The sequence below is a fragment of the Protopterus annectens genome, chromosome 6.part0 (genome assembly GCF_019279795.1).
Source record: "Protopterus annectens isolate FY-2018-M chromosome 6.part0, PAN1.0, whole genome shotgun sequence".
In the NCBI taxonomy this organism is placed as follows: domain Eukaryota; kingdom Metazoa; phylum Chordata; order Ceratodontiformes; family Protopteridae; genus Protopterus; species Protopterus annectens.
Window position 1 is genome coordinate 464,055,523 of NC_056737.1, and position 15,517 is coordinate 464,071,039.

Genomic DNA, 15,517 nt, shown 5'->3' on the forward strand with positions numbered 1-15,517 from the left:
TGGACACCTGTTCTTTCAACCCTGGGGCATTCTTTTAAAGCATCCCTTATTGAAAATGTAATCCAAGTCACATGATAGGTTACATTGGATCCCTATCCGATGATAGAAACTTCATTTGACTGAATAACACTTGACTGAGACCATTAGACTGAAACTTCAAAATATTGAAAAATCACGTGACTGAAACCCATAATACTGAAATCTTACAATGCCAAATTTCAACAGACTGACTTGTAAAGTGGACGATATAAAACCAGAATAGGTGGGGGAGCTATGCCCCCCACACACCCTCATGTGGGGGGTGTGCCCCCACCCCTCCAACTAATATATACTAACTCCAGGATCGCACTACAGTGGAAAAAGGTCTTTTCCGCATTGTAGTGCGATCCTGGAGTTGGTATATATAGTTGGGGGGTGGGGGGCATAGCCCCTCACCTATTCTGGTTTTATATCATCCACTTTATAATATAATTCGGTATGTAGAAATTTAGCATTGTAAGATTTCAGTATTATGGGTTTAAGTCAAGTGATTTTTCAGTATTTTGAAATGTCAGTCTTATGGTCTCAGTCAAATGAAGTTCCTGTCATCTGATAGGGATCCGTTATATTACAAAAAGATTTAAAAAAATCAATATAAATAAATGTTAATATGCACTGATCAATAAGAACATATAATGCATTTGTAAACCTCTATTTTCTGTCCTCTTGCATAACAGAAACATTTAATATTAATTATTTCACTCAACCCTGGAAACTTGTTAGCTTGCAGATGTAGTTGCTGGTTTACAATCAAAATGTGGAAAATCAAAATAACTTTCCACCTTTTGATCGAGCCAGGTTGTTGAATTTGGTAACAATGAATTACCAAAATGTCAGAAATGGTATCCATGGAATCAGCACTCGAACACCTGAAGTTCCAGTGTTGAAAGTCTGTGTTACCGGTAATGTTTTTTGCAGGGGGGCAAGTCCCCCCTGCATATTATGTATTCTAACTCCGAGATCGCACTTCAGTGAGAAAAGGGTACATTTCCTGATCCCCACTGTAGTGCGATCTGTCATTAGAACATTGATTCCATATTGGTGAATGCACACTATCATTCACTACTGTAAATTCAAACGTTTTCCGGATCGACATTATGAAAACTTGAAAGCAGAGTTCGACCTTCCCAACTTTGTGTAAGTGACTATCTAAATTTTGAGAGCAAACTGTAGTTGCCAGTGGTTTCTTTAGTTTCTAGAGAATTCTTGAAATTGCTTTCTGTATAATTTCTTAAAACCTTGATCTAATGCACTAAAGTAAGGTTTCATACAGGCTGTCACTTCATTAATGCATATGTTTAAGGCATTATTTTCACCATTGCTTTTAATTGCATAGGCATATTCTTTTATTTCCTTAAACTTTCCGGTAGGCATCCTTGTATAGAATCGGGTAAAGGCAGGATGCACAACATGTAAAAACACTTAATGAAATTACATGTATAGAGATATAAACTGATAATATTTTTTGACTGTGCCTTAGGTTGACATACAGTCCTTTAGATGCAAAATGCTGGCACTACATTGCCTGCACTTGAGTTTCTTACTTTTGTCACTCACTGGGGAATAATACCAGTAGCATCCTTGTGTAATAAGTTTTTAAGACTGTTTTACTGTACACAAATTCAAGTCTGTTACTTATGACAGAAATCAGTTCATGATTGCCTTACAATTTTCCAGTTACCAGTAATGTTTCAAATATTTAAACTGTCTAATGACATATGTATGCACAAAAATTACTTTTATTGCTATCCTTTTTAACTCCTTTTTCAGGAATTCCTTTGCATAATATAGGTGCGAACATAACTTATTGTGCTCCTTCTTTTAAAATTGTATTTATTTTATTTGTTTTTATTTACTGAGAAAGTCTGACTGGATATATTACCCAGTTTCATTGGAGGCCCAGGTAGGAAATCTCCAAGAAATAGAAGATGTATGATATTACAAAGTTTAAACCAGCTCTAAAGAAGGATGTACAAAAATAATGGAATTTGTTAAAATAAAATAAATAGTGTAACACAAAGTTATAAATTGTAGTAAGTTCTACAGTGAAATTGGTGCACATTACAAAACATTCGTGAAACAGGAAACTTTCATTATAAATGTAGCAGCATCACTAAGCAGTAGAGAATATCAGAAATTTGATAGGTGATGTAATGTGATGCACACATGTAGTTATGCAGATATGTATGCTAAAAGTACAGTAAAAAATGCATTCTTATTGTAGGAGTGCAATAAACTCACTTCTGTAAGATGTAAAAAGCAAGTTGTGAAGAAATAGTTTAGTATGTAAGAAGAGGAATGCTTAAGTGGTTGGGGAATTTTTATCCTGGAGAATCAGAACATTCGCAGATTCTACTATGATTTAATTGTAGTTTGAGGTTGGCCTTAAAGCAGAGGATGTTGTTTATTTGTCTGATGGTGAAGGGAATGCTGTTGCATAGTTTAGCTATGCTTACTAAGGAGTCCTCATGAGTTATTGGATTTTTGGGATTCTGTTAAGTGTTTGTCCTTTGATTGAAGGCTCCTTTTGGGTTTGTACCATTTTGTTATACTGCTGTTGACTGGGGTGTTTGAGGAATGATGTGATATTTTAGGTGTAATGTGCATATGTGCAGTGAGGTCATTCAGATTCTACAGAAGAATGCTGAGTCCATTTGGGATATTGGAAGCAACTTTATTTTGTTATAGTATTGTTCAAGCATTTTCATTAGTTTAAGATTAGTAAAAATTGTAGATGCATACAGCAGGCTTGGAAGTAAGAGGGATGTCACAGTTGCCTTTCTGCTTTGGTCAGTGAAATATGGCCTGCCTTTGTAACTTAGCCTTAATTTGCAGTGTTTTTAGATGTAGGCATTGCTTTTTTAGTCAAATTTAAGTTTGTCTATGATGAAACCCAGCAACTTGGTATGGGTGACTGAGGTGTTAGACGAGACTGTGTTTAGTGCTGTGCTAGTTGGAGGGGAAATTACAAGAGGTAAATGTGATTTAATTTGTTTTCCATATTTGAGTATTTGGAATTGTTCTAGCCTGGTCTCAGTAGAGGAGAGGTCTTGGGTGGTTGTTTCTAGTTGGGATAGTGTTGAAGCTAAGCAAATAAGAGTTGTAAAACCTTCAAATCATAACCTGTTTCTTTAAATAATCAAAACAACCCTTTCTATTTCATTAAGAAAAACATCATTTCTAGTAATCAGTCTTGACATGTGAACCATTTGTCCTCAATATATATTCTTTTTAATAGTCTAAGAGCGGTGGCTATTAAAATGTAAATAACTGTCGGTAAAAGTGCTTTTCTTGTATATACTACTTGAGAAGCTGTGTTTTTCTATATCCATTTGAATACTTATGTCCAAGAAATGCCCTTCATTGCTACTTGCTCCTACAGAAGATATCATAACCGTACTACTTTTATTCAGTTCTTATACCAAAAGGCTCAACTCTCATCCTGTACCTCTCCAAAAGAAAAAAAAAGATTATCCATAAGTCTTTTGTAATATAAGACCTGATGAACGAAAGGAATGCCAGACAAGTATTCTAACACCATATTAGTAAATAATGGAGCTGCTGTCACACCCATAGCTATACTCATAATTTACTGATTGAAATAATTGATACGATTGTAGGATACTGGAATTAACTGGAAACAAGTGGAAGAAAATGGAATGAGGCTGGAATGAATGTCTTTCTGTTAATCCCCCAGAATTGTGCTGAACAGGTACCACTCTCTTTTTTGTGGACTAAGTCTTCTTGTACTTTTCAGAATAAAGTCTGCAAACACTGTAGTTTGGTAAGAATACTTTATTATGTACAGTGGAGGTAGATGTCAACAACATCCAAATACTATTTCAGTTTATCAGCAATGTTATTGGAAACAGTCAGTATAAACTCTGTATTCATATCCAAATACTGTTTCCAATAAGAGTGTTGCTGCTGTTTCTTTCGGCTTTTCCCGGTTAGGGGTCGCCACAGCGGAACTCCGGTCCGCTAATGATTGGCAGTAGATTTTTACGTACCGAGTTGCCAGCTCTGACGCACAACCTTCAACGAAGGTACGGCCATTCATGCATGTCTCCACACAGAAGACTCTTTAACTGAGAATCAAACAGGGCAACGTCTTACTGTGAGGCGACAACGCTACTGCAGCACCACCACCGCAGTTCAATAAGAGTGTTGCTAAAATGAAATAATCCTCTGCATTCATGTTCTATAGATTCCTTTCCTCCTGAATAGTATAACTAATGTTCTGCAATGATGGATATTTGACCTCAGTTCTGCACTCATACCCAAGTGTCTGTACTGCCTTCTGAGGTTTGCACTGACATGACTTTCTGCATATCTGTCCAAATGAATTTACTATCTCTGAAGTATTTCCTAACCATACCAAAACCCTATCACGTTCTACATGCCTCTCTATCCTTATTTCCCATGCCTTGTAGCATACAAACAAGATGTGTTTGCACTCAAGGACAGAATGTGCTATTCATTTAACAGTATTCGTGACTGAAGGTTATTTTCACTGATTGAAGGTGCATTTATTGAAACTGTATGCAAACTGTGAAGCTTGCTTTAGCATGGCTGCATTTCTAGACTTGTGCAAAGTGAGTACTGTATTTTTGTACATTTAAATAATACCCAGTCTTTAAAATTAAATGCACAAAATATTCTGTAACAACAGTTCCAGTGATATACTATGGTATTAATAAATAAGTAAAGTAATTAAACTGGTCTTTATATTGACATATTGTCTTACAAATGCAATCCATTTATAGGAATACAAGTAAAGATGAATTTTTATGCACAGAGTAAGTATCAGAGTTTTTTCTCCATTTAAACGTGTATCACCTTAACGTGTCTAGAAAGTTCCCATGAATCTATTGCATATGTGGACGTATTTTGTACTCTGGGATTAAATGCACTGCGTACATATAACGATGAATCTTCTGTTATACTACCTGGTGTTGAGACCGTAGGCCTAAAAGGTTAAGGGCATCCTGTTGAATGAATTTTGGGCATACCAAACAAAAGCATGATTTTCAGAAAATCAGAATGCATAAAATATTTCAAATGGGGAGCAACTTGATTATGTAACATATCAAATGAAGCATAATCAGTAAGCGTATTTTCTATAAATTTCCAGCATTTACATTTATTTATTTATTTATTTTACATTTGTTGACCGGGCTAGTCTAGCTGGACATATATCCGTTTACAGTAGAGGCCCGGGGAGAAAAGCTCCAGTACAGGTAAAATTACAGTAACGTGTAACAATAAAAGCAAAAAATTATAACAATAATAAAACGTTTTTTTCTACATAGATTTCTAAATGGTACAAGAGAGGAAAAGCAATAACATTTGAAAACTTGTCAGTCATCTACTACAAGAGAGGATAGCAAAAACATTTAAAAACGTATAAGTAATGTTCTACATAAAACATAATAAGAAGTAAATACTAATGCTACAATAATCTAAGGTATAACTTAAGATTCAACTCTCATCTCCAGAAGGCATCAGGTAGGGGCTTAGAGAGGGGACAAAAATTTAGTTGTATTGAGAAAATCTTTCAGTCAGGATTGGTACAGGGACAAAGCCATTGTGAAATAAGATGTTCTTTGATTTGTCTTTTGAACAGAGAGGAAGACTCAAGAATAGTTATATTATGAGGGAGTTGATTCCATTGTTTACCTATGGAATTAGAAAATAAAGCATCCCCAGCTTTATTATATGATTTAGTTATGGATACTAGGAACTTCTTTGCAGATCGAAGTGTGGTTAGGTTCTTATATGGAGAAATAAGGTTTGCCAGGCTTGGAGTATTATCGGGGAAATTAAGAGTTTTGTGAATGATGAGTAATTGTTGGTACAATAGGTGGTTCTTTAGTTCTAGCCAGTTTAGTTGTTTAAGATTTTGACAGTGGTGAGTTCTGAGGGGAGTAGCATTAATGAATCTAGCTATACTGTTATAGCAGGTAGAGAGTTTGTTGGTGTTATTTTTAGAAAGTGTGGTAAATATAGCTGAAGCATAAAAAAGGGTGGAAAGCAGGTGGGTCTGTGCAATGGTTTTTCTGGCTGCTGGGTTAAGGAAGGATTTAATTCTATAGAGTGTCCCAATTTTTTTATTTACAGCTTTAATAGAAGTGTTAATTTGTTCCTCAAAGTTCAGATGGTTGTCAATGGTTACACCTAATAGTAGAGTGGTATTGTCAGGGTTATTACAGGTGGCATTATTAGAGGAGATAGTGAAGAAAGGTGTAGGAGATTTATTAGTAGGAGTAAAGAGAAGTAGCTTTGTTTTTTTGGGGTTAAGGAGGAGGCAGTGCTGCATAAACCATATTTCAACATTATGAAAGGTTGTTTGGGTGATGGACTGGAGAGAGGGAACATCTGTAGCCGAGCAGATCAGTGTTGAGTCATCTGCATATTGGATGCAGGTCGCTTGTGGCACATTCAAATAAAGGTCATTGATAAATAATGAGAAAAGAAGGGTCCAAGGATAGATCCTTGTGGAACTCCAATATTTACTGGGAGTAAGGATGATAGGTTATTCTCCCAAAGCACTGCTTGTTGCCTGTTTTCGAGATAGCTTCTAAACCACTGTAAAGAATGTGAGCTTAGAGAGAGGATGTTAAGTTTTTCCAGAAGTATGTTATGGTTAACCATATCAAAAGCTTTTGATAGGTCTATAAATAGTGCAGAAGAGAAATGGTTAATATTTCGATTTATCGATATCTTTATATTCACGAGAATTAACATAGCCTTAATACTGTGAATGTAGTTATTTTGATACATGACCGTTCCACTCCCTGGCAGCTTTCATATACCCCAAACTTTTATTATTTTTCAATTCTTCCAAGGTTTTACATTCAAACTTGTTTTAAATTAAAAAGTAGAGACTGTGTTTTATCAGAAATCACCTGTATTAGGTTGGCATGGAGGGAGTTTAAAAGGTTTATTGAGACTAACCTCCAACATCTTAACAATTTATTTATTTATTTTTATTTTACATTTGTTAACCGGGAGAGTCCGACTGGATACATGTCCATTTTCAGCGGAGGCCCGGGGAGAAAAGCTCCAGGTACATAACAGACATCTGAACATTGTTAATGCAAAAAAGGAAGATAGTTGAGTTCTAAATACAATATAAAGATGCATCACATCTTGGGAAAAAATAACAGCAGCATATAAAAAAAAAACATAGGTAAGTTACAAAGGCGAGGCGCCTTGTTAAAAAGCGGTTAAGGATAGTGAGGTAAGAGAAGGGTAAATGATAGTGGTTAATCAGGTTTGGAACAAGGACATTGCCAGAGAGTATTGAGATGGGGTTTAAGCTTTTTTTTGAATTGTAGGAGTGAAGGTTCTGAGGTGAGCATGGTCGGTAGGGAGTTCCACATTTTACCTACAAAGTTTGAGAATAGAGAATCCCCAGCAGAATTATTGGCTTTGGTAGTTTGAGCTAAGATCTTATTGGAGGAGCGTAAAGATTGCAGGTTAATATAGGGGTGAATGATGTTTTTCAGAGCTGGTGTTTTCTCTGGGTGATACAGTATCTGGTGAGCCGTTTTGAGTTGGTTGAAATGGAGTTGGCTGGAAAACTCTAACCACCCTAGTTGCTTCAAGTTAGTGCAGTGGTGCATTCTAAAGGTGGAATTTGTGGCAAATCTAGCTATGTGATTGTAACAAGAAGCAAGTTTGTTAAGGGTTGTCTTGTTTAGGTTTGTAAAGAGGGGGGAGGCATAGAAAAGAGTTGATAGTAGGTGTGTGCTGGCAATTGTAATTTTAGCGTGAGGAGTGAGAAAGTGTTTTACTTTATAGAGAGAGCCAAGCTTTTTATTGACGGTTTTGATGGTAAGATTGAAATGGGTGTCAAATTTAAGGGAGTTATCAATGGTAACACCTAATAGCTTTGTGTGAGCTTCTGGTGATATAGTGATTCCATTGGAGGATGTAATAGAGAAGGTGGGGGGAAGAGTCTTGTTAGTGGGTGAGAAAGTAAGTAGTTTTGTTTTGTTGGGGTTGAGAACTAGTTGATGACTTGAGAACCATTTTTCTATTAGGTTGAAGGTGTCTTGGGTTGAAGCAGTGAGGTCTGCCAGGTTGGAGGCAGTGCTGATGATAGTCGAATCATCTGCATATTGAATGCTTGTGGCATGGGGGGTGATTGTGGGCAGGTCATTAACAAAGATGGTGAAGAGAAGAGGGCCAAGAATAGATCCTTGGGGAACTCCAAGTGTAACAGGTAGGCATGTGGATAATTTGTCCTGCCATAGAACAGCCTGTTGCCTATTGGACAGGTAGGATTGGAACCATTTCAGCATGGAATTGCTGAGTGATAGTTTTTTTAATGTATGGAGGAGTTGAATGTGGTTCACCATATCAAAGGCCTTGGAGAGGTCTAAGAAAAGAGCAGATGATAGTTTATTGTTTCTGAAGTTATTGATGGGATTAGAAAAGGATAGTAGGGCTGATGTGGTACTGTGATTTGGCCTGAAGCCATGTTGGGAGTTGGCTAGAATTTTATTTTTGGTGAGGTGTTCCATCAGTTGTTTGTGGACACACTTTTCCATAATTTTGGCCAGGGGTGAGAGTATAGCTATAGGTCTGTAGTTGGTTAGCTCTAGTGAGCTACCACCTTTATGGAGAGGAATAATGTGGGACATTTTCCATATGGAGGGGATGAAGGCTTTTGACAAGGTACGGTTTATGATTATGGAGACGGGATAGGAAATGGCCTCAGCTGCTTTTTGCAGAAACTCAGCTAGGAGAAGGTCAGCTGCTAGCTTAGTGGGTTTTAGTTTTTTAAGAAAAGATGTTATAGAGGATATGGGTACTGGATCGAAGGTAAATAGATGATCTGATGTAGTTGTAGTATTCTGCTGGCATGGGTAGTGGAGTGGGCTGGTTGTTTGTTTGAATTGTGTGGCCAGGGATTGTATAGTTTCTGTGAAGAAACTATTAAATGTGTTAGCAATGTTTACAGGGCACTGTTGTTTGCAAGTTGTTGGAGTGGGGGTGGTTGCCTGGCCTGGGTGCAGGAGCTTGTTTAAGCCTGCCCAGAATTTTTGTGGATTATTAAGGTGTTTGTGTTGGAGGTGGATGAAGAAGTTTTTTTTATCATTTAAGATCATTCTTTTAGTTTCATTTCTAAGTTGCCGGAAGGTTTGGTGGGAGTGTGGGTCTTTAGAGGTACGCCATGTGACCCACATCTTGTTTCTAGATAGGATTTTGGATTTTGTTTTCTTAGAGAGCCATGGTGCGGTTTTGGTTTTAGTTCTAATGGACCGTATTGGAGCATGGGAATCTAGAATCTTGAGGAAGGTGGTGTTGAAGTAGATAACTGCCTCTTCAAGAGGAAGAGACTTGAGTATTGTCCAGTTGTGGGCTTTAAGTTAAGTTTGAAAAATGGAGGCGTTGAATTTATTATTGTTCCTGATTTTTTTTATGGTTGTAAGAAGGGGGGTGATTTTCTTGAATTTGATAACATAGGTGAGTAAGTGATCACTCATGTCCTCTGGGTGAGTACCTAATGAGTACTGGTCAGGATCTTTATTAGTAAGGATCCAGTCCAGGATGCTGTCTTTGTTTTGGGGTTTACCTAGTCTGGTAGGAGTGGATATGAGCTGAGAAAAGCCATGTAGATTTATGCTGCAATATTCAGTACACACTCGAAATTCAATTTTCTGTTATACTCTTTTAGTTCTAAGTATTTGCAAGGTTCGCTTACTTACTAGACGTTAAAGAACCCCCCCCCCCAATTTCAAAGAATGCTGATATAATGCATTTTATTATTGCCAGAAATGATAGTGTAATCATGTTTGCCATCCTTTTTGTTTTAATTTCCTAGCTGTACATCTAACATAAAAGGCAGGATATTGATCACTTATTTTTTACATTCAGTTGAAGTGCCCTGGTGATCCGTGTTCTTCCCTTTGATGCAAAATTGTTCACCCTTTTTTTTATAAACTTACTTTGTGGGCAAAACTCACAAAGGAAAGTGCTCATCTTTTTATGAGCACCCAGTTTCTTACAACCAGAAAATTAAATGAGCAGATGTTCAAACGTGATTATGATATCAGATCTAGTAATAAAGATGAATGCATTATGTTGTCGTTTTTATTTTATTTTTATGTATTTATTGCTTTTGCTGATAAGGGTAGTCCAACTGTAGTAGCCCATTTTTCAGTGGAGGCCTAGATATAAAAGTTCCAGTAAAAAAAAAAAAAAATGCCAGTTTTATACAAGAGAGGAGAAAAGTGTAAAGCTTAAAGTTACAATATGGACATATAATAACTGGCAAGCAGCTGTACTAGAAAAAAAATCTGCAGTCAATAAAACTTAGTCATAAGTATCAATACAAGATGATCTGTCGAATTTGGTTTAAAATGTCAAATTACAATTTTATATTTATAGGTAGGAGAAATAAGAGAGGTGGTATGGGAGATATGAGTAGAATGTGGAGAGAAGGTGAGGAAAGGTTGAGTAGTGGTTGAGTAGTGTGGAAAGGTGAGTAGTGTGTATATTTAAGTGATCTAGAGAAAAAGGAAGTTGTAGTGAAGTTGAGGTAGCTATAGAAGGTATTGAGAATGAGCTGGAATTTTGCTGGAGGGAAGATGATATGTCAAGTGGTAAGTAAAGACAATCTAACTGGCAGTAAGGGCAAAGGGCTAGAAGACAGTAGAGAATTTGCTTTGGTGGGGGTATGTAGGGGTAACAAAGGTGTGTCAAGGGCCAGTGTAGTCTGTCTTGGGAAGTCCAAGAATAACGCCAGATGATGATTTATCAAATTTTTGAATGTGGATAGATTTGATGATGCGAGGGATAGAATTCCAGATTTTGGAAACCTGGTTTGAATACAAGGACAGACCAGTAGAGTTGTGAGTAGTTAATCGGGATATGTCTGTGGAACATAGTGATTGTGTGGGGTGTAAGATACTACTAAGGCTTGGAGTGCAAGAAAGTTTTGGAGTTTATAGATTATGTTATGAACAGCTGCTAACTGGGAGATGAGAGAGAGAATGTGGAAGTTCTAGCCAGCCTAACTGTTTTAATGCTAGGCAGTGGTTGGATTTAGCAGATCGGTGAGTAGTGAATTTAGCTACCTTGTTAGAGCATTGTTCAGTTTTGATTGATGAAAGCTGGTGTAGATGAGGCCAGATATAGTAGTGAAGGTAGGACAAATACAAAAGCACTGACCTGCGCTGTTGTGTGTGTGTGTGTGTGTGTGTGTGTGTGTGTGTGTGTGTGTGTGTGTGCGATTGCACTGCAGTATGTATGGACAAATATACTGTTGTCACTGTAGTGTGATCTCAGAGTTAGTTTATAACATTAGCAGGGGGTGTGGGGGTGCAGCAGAGAAAATTAGTTAATGTGGTTTAACTCTTCTCCATTTCGGCAAAGTGCCATTTCTGAGGTGTAAATTTGGAGTTATGGTCTCAGCAAAATGTAGTTCAGAGAACTGTACTTTCGGCAATGTGATATATATGTATATGTGTATATATATATATATATATATATATATATATATATATATATATATATTTTTTTTTTTTTTATAAAAGTGTGTGTGTGTGTGTGTGTGTGTGTGTATACATTTATATATTTTTTTGCATCGCTATTTAGATTGTGTTTTCTATAATATGATGTAGAAGTCCAAATATTTTGTGGGGTTTCTTGGTAGCTTGTATTTGAATGTCAAACTTTAGGAGGATTATCTGTAATGACACTAAGTAACTTTGTGTGGGAGACAGGTTCAATAGGAGTGCTGGTTGATGCGGTGATAAAAAAAAAGTTAATTTTTGTATAGGCCACAGATTTTGATGTGAAAAGCAATAACCGAAGCAAGACTTGCTGAGCTAGTTGTCTATAGAAGAAAAGGCTTTTTTTTTTGATTGATTCTTAAAGAGATGCCACAGTTTTAACAAAACTGTTGAATTAATTGCCATTGTTTACTAAAATTCTTAAAATTACCACCAATATCATGATTCCACATGCTGAATTTTATGTGTTAGTGATGTAGATGTTGGATACTTGAGGATCAGAAGTTTCCTCTGATTCTTGCCTTGTTAAAAGAATTTGCTTTGTTAACTCATCAGTGTCCATATCCTGATGACAGATGTCTTGTTTTTATTTTTGGCTGGTTGCACATCTTGGGTTGGGGTTGTCCGTACAAGAAATTTGAGCCTCATTAAAAATATAAGATTCTGATCAACTAGCAGTGAATTAAAAAGTGTACCTTCTGGAGGTCTACTGCAATTGAATATAGTTATGTGGTATGTAAACAAGCAAAGCAGTACAAGAACATTTACCTTTGCAGACTCGCCATGCATTATGTTTCCACTATTTGAAATTTTGACAAGGCCCTTGGAGAATGATTTTTGAATGGCTTCAAAGAGGAGGTTTTAGCAAACATCAGGGGACTTGAGGAGAAAGAAGTGGGATATTGTTCAGCCTGTTCTCAGGCTGGAGAATTGCATATTTTTCAACTCATCCATTCCTAATAGGAGCGAAACTTGAGGAATTCCTGACTGGACATATTTTGCATAAACTATGTTACTTTTTGCTGAAAAATGCATTCAAGAAACTTGCTTCAAATCTACATTATTTTTACAGTGCTGATGTTCATGTCTTATCCAGAAATAAATTAAATTATAGCAGTGACTGTAACTTATTCCCTAACCACCAGACAGAACCTATTATCAACAAGCATTTTTGCTCATTCATCTGTGGCCTTCATTGTGATGTGAAACCAGACTGTTAAAATAATTCACTTTTCAGAGATATTTACTACAAATGTGACAACTTTGCATATTTACATAGTCTGAGTCAGATGAACAGTTAAGACACCAAGTTCCATCTTTCTGAAAGCTTTCATTGAACCTTGAAGTGTCTTATAAACTTGCCATGGTTCACATTAACAGAAATATTAACATATAGCACATAACTCACAATTTTCAAGAAAATTAATTGTAATATCTTATATATTTCATTTGAGTCATTTCAAATCATTTAACTGTTTCGCCAAACAGATATGGGACCTACACTTCAGCAATGGTTCTGACTGACCATGGGCACATTCATTTTAAACCATCTACAGCAGTAATTCATAATTTTAATGTTATTTGTAATGTAAATACAAGTGTCTCTTACGGCAGTGCTAAAGATGATACATTTTATTCTCCCAACAAAACCATTAAGTCAATACTGCTCAGACTATGTGAATATGCACTGAATTGCTTAATTATGTAGATGCATTGTATGCATATTTGTATAATTAATCAGTCATGTTTAATTGTCTCTGCAACTCTAACCTCAGCAGCAGTTCTAAGCTCATCTGCCGTTTTGCTACATAGTATGGGTCAGTTTATTAGTAAAGATATAAATATACAGCATATAACCATCCAAAAAGTAATTCAAAGGTCTTCCTGTGCCTCCGGTATGGTTCGTGTCACATCTTAAGTGTGTAATGACTTGCACTTTGACACGCAGAAGTCTTCTGAATACTTCCTCATCCATTATAATTCAGTTGTAGCAATAATTCATCATTCTGTAATAATTTAGAAAGTAAATGCAAATATCTTATACAGGTAATTGATCTCAGTTTTCTCCCAGCCAGCCAGCTGAGACAGTACTGCGATGGAAATCCGTAATGTATACATTTATGAAAAATTACCAATATTTTACATGCATATTTAATCGTCATTCTATTGTCAGTGTCTATGAAAGCTGTACAAGTCTGAAACTAGGCAGCACATTTAATGTCTTGTTCCAGTATGTAAACATTAATATGATTCCCTCTAGTAACATCATAATATGAGTTGCCTATGAGTGAGTCACAACTTGTTAATCAAAAAATTAATATACAGCACTTAATCCTCATGTGGACAGAATGTAATAGTTTTATTTTTTTTATTTAAAGCTTCCAGCAGCTGACAATATGAAGTCTCCCTGGGCTCTACCCATTATACATCTGTGGCCAGTAAGGCATTATTGTGTTTGGTCTTTATTGCACCATTATGCCCTTGGGTATGATTTCAGATCTTGCAGGGTCTTTCCCACATAAATTGCAGTGCAACCCTGACATTCATTAATGTAAACCACATTACTGCTGTTGCATGTAAAATGTTCCTGAGGGACATACGTTTTACCCTACGATGAAAAAAATTACTGACACGTCTGCAGGTCATACAGATGCTGCAGCTGTAGTTGCCATGTCTTTTCTTGGTATGTACATTTGCTTGCCACAGTATTAGGCTTGTTACCAAAATACTGTTGAGGTTCTTATTCCTAATGTAGTGTCCTATTACTGCTAGGAAGCATGCCAAAGCCCATCAATCTGTGGCAGCCTTGCGACTCCACAATAGTTACCTTTATGAGGCCCACACATGCTTGAGAGTCTTTCCCTTCCATACCCCTGCTACTTATATATGCTAACCCTGAGTTCATTGTTATGTGATGTGGAGGGATTTCTCCAAGAAACTGCAGTGTCAGAATAAATATACATTTCTCCAGTCACGGTTAGATTCTTATTTTCGTAGGATCATAGTTGTGGATCTCAAACCTTTGTTGAACACCCATTACTAAGTACCAGTCATCTGCCATGTGTGCATGTGTAAAACACAATCACCAACCTAAAGTTGCACTGGGAAGAGAAATAAAATACGTAGGAGAAGCTCCAGCAAATACTTTGTGTCTCTGAAGAGATCATCTTCAAACTGGTTTGTAACGCAGCACATTAAGGCTTAAAATCATTCAGAAATCACATTTAAGCATTAAAAATTAAACTGTTTGCATAAAACATAACTAGCATCACATTAGTTCAAAACTTAGAGCAAAAGCATAAATTGTGTGCATTACACTTAAATGATGCTTTAATGGTCTTTTAATACTGCTTTAAAATTAAGAAAGAAATTTACAGATGCCAAATAAAACTCTGCAGCGAAAGAGCTTTTTAGCTGCAAATCCCAAACTCTACCCATTCAGTCTATGTTTATAAAAGATTAATTTTGTTTGAAGGTGCAACAAGTGATTTGATTGTACAGGGTGTTATTGTTTTTTTTGTCTTTATTGCACCATTATTCATTCAAGTATGATTTCAGATCTTGCAGGGGTCTTTCCCACATAAATTGCAGTGCAGCCCTGGCGTTCATCAGTGTAAACCACATTTTATTGCTGTTGAATTTAGAATGTCCCTGAGGGCCGTACATTTTACCCTGAGATGAAAAAATTACTGACACTTCTGCAGGTCGTGCAGATATTGTAACTGTAGTTACCATGTTTTTTGTGTGTACATTTGCTTACCACAATTTTAGTCTTGTTTCCAAACTACTCTTGAGATTCTTATTCCTAGCGACCGCTACCCCAAAACAAAACACAGGCAATACATAGCTCACAAAGTCAGTGTGCCAAACAGCCACAGCTCTTAAGGCTCAACAACATACCTGATACACTTGTAATAGGTGACTCTATAGTCGGACACACTGACGTCCCG

General features: G+C 36.6%; 1 protein-coding gene across 2 annotated transcripts in view; it reads left to right on the plus strand.

Moving 5' to 3' along the window:
• Window positions 1-15,517, plus strand: part of VPS18 (VPS18 core subunit of CORVET and HOPS complexes) — a 377,102-nt gene that overhangs the window by 55,363 nt on the left and 306,222 nt on the right. The window lies entirely within an intron of this gene.